The 10,249-nt window shown below is 50.9% G+C and overlaps 1 non-coding gene across 1 annotated transcript; it reads left to right on the top strand.

The window, feature by feature from the left end:
- The first annotated feature begins 369 nt into the window (after positions 1-369).
- On the top strand, positions 370-441 carry TRNAQ-CUG. The gene has a single exon. It is a non-coding gene; the product is annotated as a tRNA-Gln (tRNA).
- Positions 442-10,249: the final 9,808 nt, after the last annotated feature.

The raw sequence follows: 10,249 nt of genomic DNA on the forward strand, positions 1-10,249 counted from the left end.
CCTGCACAGCTCTGCTCCCCGGCTCTTCTCGGGCTCCTGCTCTCTCCTTAGCTCTGCCCCACTCTCACGCAGGCAGTTCCAGCTCACATGGAGGATGGGACCCCCTGGCTTGGTGACTCTCTTATTACACTGTCTGGCCTGTCAGTGCAGCTAACTTGGAGCTTTGGCTCTCCCCATTGTCCCTGGGGATTGTCAGTCTCAGGGTCCTGATTTCCCATTGATCCTTCCCCCTTCTATTGGTGCTGGGAACTAGCCAACCAATCCTCCCCCCCCCCCGCACACACACTAAGTTTTAGTAAAGGGCCAAGAGCCCCCTTACACAAGCAGCCCCATGAGGGTCACCGATGTGCAGAGAAGGCAGCACAAGCTGCTCCCATGGTGTAATGGGCAGCACTCAGGACTCTGAATCCTGTAATCTGAGTTCAAATCTCAGTGGGACCTTGTGTTGGCTTGTGGTCATAGGCGGCAGGTTATATACATTTGTGGTGCTCGTGCTCCAGGAACATTCAGGGCTGGGGGCCCTGCTCCAGCAATATTTGGAGTTGGGTCTCTTCCCCTGGCCCCTGCATGGCAACCCTCCCCTCTGTTGTGGTGCATCCCTGCCTGACAAAAAGCAGCATGTGCCTGTCCCCTGCCTATTCCTGCTGCTGGAGTAGAGGGATTCTGGGCAGAACTGCTGCCCCAGAGTCCTAGTGCAGGCTGCCCTCAGCCTCTCTAACACCCCCAACCCTGAGCTCCCTCTGAACCCTGATTCTCTGCCCCAGTCCTGAGCCCCCTCCTGCATCATGAATCCCTCATCCTCAGCCCTACGCTCCCTCCCAGAGGGTGCACTCCTTCCCACCCCCAGAGCCTGCACCTCTCACCCCTTCCAACAACCCTGCTGGAGCCTGCACCCAGCACCCAAACTCCATCCTAAAGCCTGAATCCTGCACCCTAATCCCCCCCAACCTCCCTCCCAGAGCCTTAGGCAGGTGGGGGTGGAGTTTGGGGGCGGGTTCTGGGCACCACCAAAATTTCTACAAACTTGCCAGCCACCCATGCTTGTGGTAATGCCCCAGAGCTCAACTCCCCTGTCTCCAGCTGTGTAAGAGTGAATCTTTCCCCTCCTGCTGGGTGACTCACACCTCCTAGAGCCAGGTCTTTGGCGGGGATGGCCACAATGGGTTAGGGCTCTAGAACTTGCTACCCTGATAGTTGGGATTCTTGCTGCTGCACCTGATGTTCACAAGCTTGGCCCTTGTGCTTCCTACCACACGTTTCCTCTGGCCCACATGGCGCTTGAAGAAAGGAGTGCCAGCGCTGGGATTAATAGTCAGGGCTTGGCAGGAGGGAGGAAGAGTCCCAGGCTGGAGCCCCACACACCTTCCCTCCTCCGGGCACCTAGAGCAGAGGCAGCCCAGCTCTGTCCGCTGGATACCTCAGCAGAGTAGGTGAGTTCATGTAAATACAGTCTGGTCCCAAAGCTTCCCCCCAACCCTGGTCATCAGTAGCTGCCAGGGGAGAGCTCATTCACACCTCGCTTACAAATCATCATTTGAAATTCTAAGGTTGGCCAACACTGCCGAAGCCAATGCACCGACATTGTCAGCAAACACAACAGCTGGGTGAGGAAATCCGGCTTTGTCCAGACTTTCCAAACCTATTTGACTTTCTCAGGTACAAGTAGTTTTCATACGTTGTATCTGCTTTTAAAGTGTGTGTTAACGTTTCAATTTCCATTCAAATTTGCAACCAATGACAACATTGGCAGCACTGCATGTAACTACCTGACCACTGAGGGAGGGGGTGTTGGGGAAAATCGGGGAAGGGGGTGTACAGCCCCCTGGCTGGGGGCGTATAGGGAATGCCCAGTTTCACTGAATTGAGTCTCCTACTGCAGCACCTCAGTAGGTTACATCAGAGAGGAGCTGCAGCGTCTAGGCGGTGGGATGCCTGTGCCTTTAAGAGCCCAGCCCTGGGAAGTCCATGCTGAGAGGTGCTGCCTGTGGGAGGGGAAATAAAAAAGCCCTCTGCTCCCCCAACCCATGTTTGCAAACACTGGAGTCTCAGCCCACCGGGATAACTGTTCCCCCTCGGCCCCTGCCTGTGCCAGGGTTTAACCCTCTGGCAGCGCCTCCCTCCGGGCTTAACTCCGGCTCCTTCCCACCTCCCTGACTTTGCCTTCAGTCCCTCTCCTAACTCTCCCTCCAGCTGCTTGACCCCCGACCAGTCAATTTCCACCTCCTGCTCAGACCCTGGCCACCTACTCCTCTGATTTGAACTCCTTTGCCCCTTTTTAATCCCTGTAAAAAGTAGTCGATGCTGTGTCCCATTCTCTGGAGGGAGGGCTGGGCGCCTGGCCCCTGCCTGCGCAGTGCTCAAAGTGCCCCATGATCTTGTGGATGTTTGCTGAGTGCTGCAGGGTCACCCGAAGGGGGAGAGAGACGCGGTTAGGAGGTGATGCAGCCAAGGATGCCTCACCCAACACTGAGATGCAGCCACCTCTGGGGTGATTTACACAAGTCAGCAAATGAATATGGAACAAGAAACACATTGAAAGGATCGAGGCAGCTGCAGGAGGTGGAGAAAACCAGAAAAAGCAGTAGCCCTGGATCCCAGCCCTGTCCTCCCCCACTCTACCCCCTAATCTCTACTCCCCTCCCACATTTGAGGGGAGAACCCAGGAGTCCTGGTCCCCAGCCTTGCCCACCCCCATATTTTGATATGGCTCCATCCAACAGCTGCCTCCACAATTGCAGAGCAGTGCCATGGGGCACACTGAGGCCTGCCTGTTTGCACAGGATGGGCAATGCCAGTGCTCCAGGATGGGGAGAGATGATGCTAAGGGAGAAGCAAGCAGCAGACAGCTCCCATGACAGAGAAAGAAATGCTAGGGGGTGCTGTGCTGCAAGGAGTGAATGGGGTTGGCAGGGAATGGGAGGATCTTCCCTCACAGCAGGTGGGTCTGTCCCCCTCCCAATTCCTCCCCAGCCCTACCCCAGCCCAGGCTAATCCCAGCCCAGCTACCAGGATTAAATTTGGCCTGGATTCCCCAGCTGCTGGGGGTGGGGCGTGGGGCTGGGAAGAATGAGCCTCTACTCCTCCTTCCCCAGACACAGTTGCATGGGCACAGACCAAAGGAGCCTGCAGCACTGCTGCCTAGAGGAAACTGAGGCACCAGCCACTGACAGACACATCATGGCTCTCCTCATCCTCATCCTCTTTTCCATATACAACCTGGCCAGGGGAGGGGGGGTAAACTCAAGGCAGTTGCATAGTTAACCTGTGGAACTCCTTGCCAGAGGATGTTGTGAAGGGCAAGACTATAACAGGGTTCAAAAAAGAACTAGATAAGTTTATGGTGGATAGATCCATCAAGGGCTATTAGCCAGGGTGGGCAGGGATGGTGCCTGTGGCCTCTGTTTGCCCGAAGCTGGGAACGGGCAACAGGGGATGGATCGCTTGATGATTCCCTGCTCTGTTCATTCCCTCTGGGGCACCTGGCACTGGCCACTGTCAGAAGACAGGAGGATACTGGGCTAGATGGACTTTGCGTCTGAACCAGTCTGGCCGCTCTTATGTCTCCCTTGGCGCAGCAGTGACACCCAGTGGGCAGTCAGAGTAATGCACAGAAGGTGTTTTCCTTGGCGCAGCAGTGACACCCAGTGGCCAATCAGGGTAACACACAGAGCATGTTTCCCTTGGTGCAGCAGTGACACCCAGTGGGCAGTCAGAGTAATGCACAGAAGGTGTTTCCATTGATACAGCAATGACACCCAGCGGTCAGGTGGTGTAATGCACAGCGTGTGTCTGCCTTCTAGGAGCAGTGACACCCTCGGACCAGTCACGGTAAGGCACAGAGTGTATTTCTCACCAAGCTGGGTAATGCACAGAGCATGTTTCCCATGGAGCAGCAGTGACACCAAGTGACCAGCAGGAGTGGCATCAGACTCTTCTCGTTTGGTGGGAGACTGAGGTGGGTAGACAAAAAAAATTGGGGGGCTGTGCCCCCCATCACCTGGCCTCTCCCATGCCTCTGCTCCTTCTCAGTTAAAGGCCAGGCTTATCTCCTCTCCCACTGGCCAGGGTTTACAGCAATACAACCTTTATTAAAATAAAATAGTGAACAGTTTACTTTCAATAAGCTAAATCTGTCCAAATTTTAGTATTAAATCCAAAGTTCTTAAAGATCCCATCAACAACCAAAACCTAAATGAAAATTTTAAACCAAAAACAATGCTTAATTTAAAACCCAAACATTAAGAAAAACTTTGTTTTTAAAAATAAAAATTAACAAATGCCATAAATTAATAATTTCAAGGTTTTATCAAAAAGGTGTGCTACAGCAGGATGATAAAATAACATCAGATAAATAAGCCTGAACTCTAAAACCTCCTATAAAGGAATTGAATCCTTGAATACTGGCCAAATCTGTATAAAATATGCAGAAGTATGTCAAAACTGGTGTTGCAGGTCAGCCATTCGAATCCAGCAAATGTCAATTAAAATCTCCATTCCAACTTAAAAAAACAAAACAACCCAATAAACCAAAACAGTCACTGCCTGAAACAAACCTGCACAGAAGCAAAATTAAACCTGTGCCAACATTGGAACAAATGATGTAAATGTCTAATTCTAACTTCTTGTTTCTTGCAGGAGGAAAGTGTTTTGCACCCCAGTAACCAGGCTATCACTGCAGCTTTCCTTTCACGAAATAAGATTTTTACCAAATATAAATTGCCCTCCAATTTCTCTAAGAGAAATTGAAATTGTATCTTTGCACTAATATCCCAAGAGTGCAAGTCCATAACCTCAGAGCAGCCCCACACCCTGAGGCCAGGGGAGAATCCCAACCAGTTTGTTCATTTGTAACCCTGGGGCCTGAAGCTGATGAGAGAAAGGGAAGTGAGCCATCTTGGAGCTTTCCGATACCACCTGCGGGGAGCACAAGGAATTGACTGAGCGACGTCCTGGCTGATTTTGACCTTGTTCTCCACCAGCAGGCTCCACTGGAGAGCACGGGAGTGACATGACCATGGGAGCACCCTATGTACATATTAAAATCTGGCATTTGGGGGCCATTGGGGTGAAATGTGGGTACTTTTGGGGTTGGGTCCCACATGCGAAGGGATGTGGACAATTTGGAGAGGGTCCAGCGGCGGGCAATAGAAATGATTGGGAGGCTGGGGCACATGACTTACGAGACCCTACAGGCCATATCCTGTATGTTAAGCTAAGGCAAGGTTAGCATATCTATATTGTGACCTTCTAGTAAGAAAGCAAAGTTGACCTGTATCTTGTTACTTAAATAGATAAGTACTCACGCCTGTCTAAGACCTTTACTTAGACCAATCGACAATGGAGAATGGCATAGGTTTTTTTTTTTCAGTATTCTACCCACAGTCTTAACAGGTACAACACAAGGGAACTTATGTGCATATGTACATGTCATCAACATGCACAAACATACTAGCCTGTGAAGTAAGCGTACCCTAACGTTTTGTGGGTGAGGAATGAAATTTGGGCATAGGAGGAAGGATTTCCAGCCCTTGTGCCCTATAAAAGAGGTAACCCACCTCACTAGAGCACTTCACTCTATCATTCTGACTTACTTCCTCCACTCTCTCTCTATGTACTAGCAGTAGGCTGTACTTGTTCTTAAACTTTAAGTTTCAAGGGAACTAGGCTAAGCTCCATTTCCGTAAGTTTTTATTCTTTGTTTATTAGGTTTTGATTTTAAGTTTAACTTAGTCAAGTAAACCCTAAGTAACAGTAGCTTTTTCTAAGCGCTGCATCTTTCACTCAAGAATTGAGAAACCTGAACTGCAAGGCTGGTTCTGTGTCTCTTACCACCAGGTTATCAAGGAATTGTGGTAAGAGACATTAACCAAAACTTTGTTGCATATAATGCCCTATGTATCTATTGAATAGCAGTAATGCAACTGTAACTTTGTAACTCAATTAAATTAAATAAAATGTAAGCTAATAAATTAAATTTTCATCGTATTATCCAAATTAATATTATTAGTACACCCTAAATCAGGGTACATGGGACAGAGAGTTGGAGTGCAGGTGGATGAGGGCACTGGCCCTGGGAGTGCAGGCTCTAGAGTGGGGTTAGAATGAGAGGTTCAGGGTGCAGTAGAGGGCACGGGGTTAGGGCAGAGAATTGGGCTGTCAGGGCTCTGGAACAAGACCAGGAAAAAGAGAATTGAGGTGAAAGAGAGAGATCAGGCTAGAGCAGAAAATGGTGGGGGAAAAAGAAGTTTGAGCTGTAGGTGGGAAGAAAAAACTCAACCCCCTCTTATCAGGGCATCTAAGAACTAGATGAAAGACATCTCTCCCCCACTGCAATAGCAACTCCAGTGGGCCTGGGCTGAGGGGAGAACTCCTCTCCCCAGCAGCTCCAGCTGGTTTGGGCTACAGACATCTTGCCTCCACAGATCTGATGTTCTTGAGCTGGGACAGGGGAGGGGCTCCTCTCCTCTCCATTTGGGACATGGCGGGATGAGAGATGTGACAGAGCTTTACGGGAAATCATTATTTGCCTGATTCATGTGCCAGTCCTAGTCTCTGCTGACCCAAACAAGCCATTTATCCTGCATGCTGATGCCAGTTTGGAGGGTTTGGGAGCAGTCTCGTATCAGGAAGTGGAAGGCAAATGTAAATCTGTAGCCTTTGCCAGCTGAGGACTGTCTGATAGCGAAACTCGCTATCCCATCCACCAGCTGCAGTTCTTGGGCTTGAAATGGGCCATCACTGAGAACTTTGGAGACTACTTGTGTGGTGCTCAGTTTCAGGTATGGACAGAGAACAATCCACTGACTTATGTGTTAACAAGGGCTAAGCTGGATGCTGCAGGGCAGAGATGGGTGGCTACTTTTGCTAGGTGTGACTTCAGCATTCAATACCAATGATTTGGTATAATAGGGAGTGTGATTTACCAGGAGCACCAATTCTTGGTTGTGGGGAGGATGTAAGCAGGGTCAGAATGAACTCTACCCTGACATCTGTTGGTGATGTGTTGTAAAAGTCTTTTGTTGCTGATGTGCATGGTCACACCCACCCCGCATTGCATGATGGGGGTGCTTGTCCAAATGGTCATTTCGGCTGCTGTGAGATCCCCAATCTCTTTCTTATTTGGGCAGGAGTAATAAAGTGTACTTATCCTGGTGATATGAATCAAGGACGGTAAAACGGTCCTTAGCAGGTCATGCTTTTGGGAGTCACCCGAACCTACATATATCTCATTAGGCAAGGGACGTGGGTTCCAAAGCACAGTGAAATAAAAAAAGTTGGAAATGAATATTTAAATTTAGTGCTATGGGTCTTTTTTGAAGTTTCTAACTACAGATTTTATGGCTTTTTTTTCTTTTCTAGTTTAAAAATAAAGCTCTTTGTAATTGTAGTACAAATTCAGTTCTATGCTACAGACCTAAGATCACTAATAGTTAAGTATAAGTTTTAGATGTACTTAGAGTGGGGGGTTCTGATCTCACTTACACACTGAAAGTTGTAAGCAACTTCACAGTTAGGTAAAATGCTCTTTTCCACTCTGACTGCATGGAAATTTTGCAGGTTGGACTCAGGGAATGCAGCTGGGGGGCAGGACTGTTGGGGCACATGCCCCATTTCTGCAACCAACATTTGCTACCTCACTCTATAATGCCACACACAGAGTGACCTTTTACCTTTTAGAATCAGAATATATCACAGAAGAGATGTCATAGCATAAGCTTAAGGTGAGGGACTGTAGCACTAACAGCAATTTTAAGAGATTCAAAAATGTCTCTGTCTTTACACACCAGGAACAGCAAAAAGGAAATCAACTAAAACAACCACAGACAGCTAAACACCCATTCTTACCTCCCACATGCTTTTGGCATTTGGAACCCATACCCCTTAATGGTGAGTACTTTTCAGGTGAGGGTGAAGCTGAAGGCTTAACTGAAAACAGTTTAAGAAGTGCTCCCGTCTCTGGCACTCAGCTATCCAGCTCCCAATGGGGTCCAAACCCCAAATAGATCCCTTTTACCCTGTAGAAGCTGTAATATCCTGTGACCAGGACAGCTGCCTAGCAGACTGCGCATCTGCCTGCCAGCGTGAGAGCGCATAAGGTGCTAATCCAGATAGTGGTGGCTGAGTGGCAGCGGTCATGAAAAACCAGCAGAATGGTGCAGCAAAAGTGTGCTGGGCCTATAACCCAGAGATTAATGAATCAAAGCCATCCTCTGCTACATGTGTGCTTGCTTCTTTTCCCTCAGGGCCTTCCAGCAAGGCAGTGACCAGCAGAGCACCAAGAGCCTAGGCCATGAGGCTACCTGGACTGAAGGCAAGAGGCAGGCCTGGGTATGGCGAGGGCCTCCTGTCCTGGAATGAGGCTGCAGTACTTCCTGGTCCCCTTTTCCCACCCACACTGGCAGGCAGCGTGTGCTGCGGAAGAACAGGAAGGAGGCTCTCGGGACACCAGGCAGTGCTGTGTGTGTGGCTGTCAGGGGAAAGAGCCTAGGCTCGTGACTCAAACTGCCATTGACTGGCGTGGCTCTGCACACCGTCAGCCAGGGCAGGCCAGGCTGCGGACGTGACTCAGGCGTGAGCAGCATGGCCGCGCTTTCCTGACAAGGCGTGAGGCAGGCCAAGAGCTTTGCACAGCCTACAGGAAAGTGGGAGGGAGGCGTCTTTGAGCCGGCGTGTCTCGTCTGCTTCTCCTTTGCCACTTGGGCGGAGGCGGGGAGAGAGCGAAATGTTCCTGGCTGAAAGTTTTTGTGCTCGGCCTTGAGGATTAAACCTGAGCCTCTGGAACAGCTGCTGGGAGATGGGTTTCTGAATGACATCCAGCCCGGTCTTCGGGCCACTAGCTGAACGCACTGAGGCCAAGAGGCAGCAAAATGGGACCTTTGAGGCTCCCCGCAGGCAGGGCCAGCTTTAGGAAGTGCGGGGCCCAATTCGAACATATTCGGCAGGGCCCCGGCAGGGATGACTAAAAAAAAAACCATGTAAATAAAAGCCTTTCATTTCTTAGCAGCCGGTTCCCTGTAAAAAGTTCTGATTTAAGGGATGTGCCACAGTATGTATTTTTTGTACCAATAGGGTTACCATACATCCATATTTTTAAAAATTTCTCCCAGATGGTCTATTTAAGAACCAAAAAGCTGGACATGTCCAGGAAAATACGGATGTATGTTAACCCTACCTAAAATTCTTTTTTAAAAAGATGGGCCTGAACTAGAAATGAGCTCCGTTTCACATGTGTGGGTCCCCGCCACTCCCTGAGGGTGTGCTAGGGTGACCAGATGTCCCGATTTTATAGAGACAGTCCCGATTTGGGGGGTCTTTTGCTTATATAGGATCCTATTATCCCCCACCCTGTTCCAATTTTTCACACTTGCTGTCTGGTCACCCTAAGGTGTGCACATGTGTGGGTCACAGCTGTTCACTGCCCCTCTCATTGCAGCGTGTGTGCAGGGTTACTGCCCTGGGAACTGCAGGGCACCAGTGGACATGGGGCTGGCTGGAGGCAGGGCAGGGGCTGACTGGAGGTAGTGTCTGGCTGCAAGCAGGGCAAGGCGTGCGGGGCTGGCTGCAGACAGGACAGGGGGTGCAGGACTGGCTGCAAATGGGCTGGCTGCAGGCAGGGCAGGGTGTGTGGGACTGGCTGCTGACAGGGGCTGGCAGCAGGCAGGGGGATGTGGGGTGGAGTGGGCTGGTTGGCTTCAGGGGAGTGCACAGGGGTTGGCAGGCCTGGAGACAGAGGAGTGTGGGACTGGCTGGCTTAAGGCAGGGGAGTGCACCAAGGTGCACCAAGGGTTGACTGGAGACAGGGCATGGGGTGCGGGGCTGGTGCAGGCAGGGCAGGGGGTGCAGCAGGGGCTGGCTGTGGGCAGGGGTGCGGGTACAGCCTACCCTGTACGGTAAGTGCCCCCTCCTCCACCAAGGTAGCAGCAGCAGCCCAGGGCTCGGGGGCTATTTAAAGGGCCTGGGGCTCCCCTGCTTCCACCGCCCCAGCCCTTTGAATAGCTGCGGGAGCCCTGGGGAAGTGGCGGGGCTCCGGGGGCTGTTTAAAGGGTCGGGGCGGTAGAAACAAGGGGAGCCCCAGACTTTTTAAATAGGCCCCAAGTCTCCAGCAGTGGGGCTCTGGTGGCAATTTAAACAGCCTGAGGCTCCAGTCCCTGCTGGGAGCCCCAGGCCCTTTAAATTGCCCCCTGGGGAAGCTGGGCCACCCTAGTACAGTGCACCAGCAGGGCTTGGGTGCGGGGCCCGATTCAGGGGA

Source organism: Gopherus evgoodei, unplaced genomic scaffold (assembly GCF_007399415.2).
Source record: "Gopherus evgoodei ecotype Sinaloan lineage unplaced genomic scaffold, rGopEvg1_v1.p scaffold_190_arrow_ctg1, whole genome shotgun sequence".
Taxonomy (NCBI): Eukaryota; Metazoa; Chordata; order Testudines; family Testudinidae; genus Gopherus; species Gopherus evgoodei.